A 447-nucleotide genomic window follows, 5' to 3' on the forward strand; every position below is an offset into this window, starting at 1 on the left:
AAAAAAAAGGATAGTACACCGCGGCAGCCCTCGTGTGAAGGGCTCCTCGTGTGAAGACCGAAGAGTGTAAAGACCATCGACTCTACCGTGCGACTCACAAATCAGGCAACCAACTGTACCTTATTTACACACGACACTGCTCCACTGTTCATGTACTGGTTACTCCACTGCACACCTCGGATCACTTCCTCCTCACTCTTAACCTCAACATGGTTCCTGACACAACACATACCCCTCCACATGTCATCTTTCGACGTAACCTACACTCACTCTCTCCCTCCCGGCTATCTGCTATATCTTCGCTTCTTCCCCCTAAACAGTTAGCATCTCTTGATGCTAACAGTGCTACTGTACTGATACTTTCTGCTCCACTCTTACATCTTGTTTAGACACTGTCTGCCCCTTGTCTTCCAGGCCAGCCCATACCACCCCTTCTGCCCCTTGGCT

General features: G+C 49.7%; 1 protein-coding gene across 1 annotated transcript in view; it reads right to left on the bottom strand.

Annotated features, from left to right (window-relative positions):
• LOC107672373 (huntingtin-interacting protein 1-like) overlaps positions 1 to 447 on the bottom strand; it is a 45,367-nt gene that overhangs the window by 10,410 nt on the left and 34,510 nt on the right. The gene's annotated exons all lie outside the window — the stretch shown is intronic.

Source organism: Sinocyclocheilus anshuiensis, unplaced genomic scaffold, assembly GCF_001515605.1.
Source record: "Sinocyclocheilus anshuiensis isolate Anshui unplaced genomic scaffold, SAMN03320099.WGS_v1.1 scaffold144, whole genome shotgun sequence".
NCBI lineage: Eukaryota > Metazoa > Chordata > Actinopteri > Cypriniformes > Cyprinidae > Sinocyclocheilus > Sinocyclocheilus anshuiensis.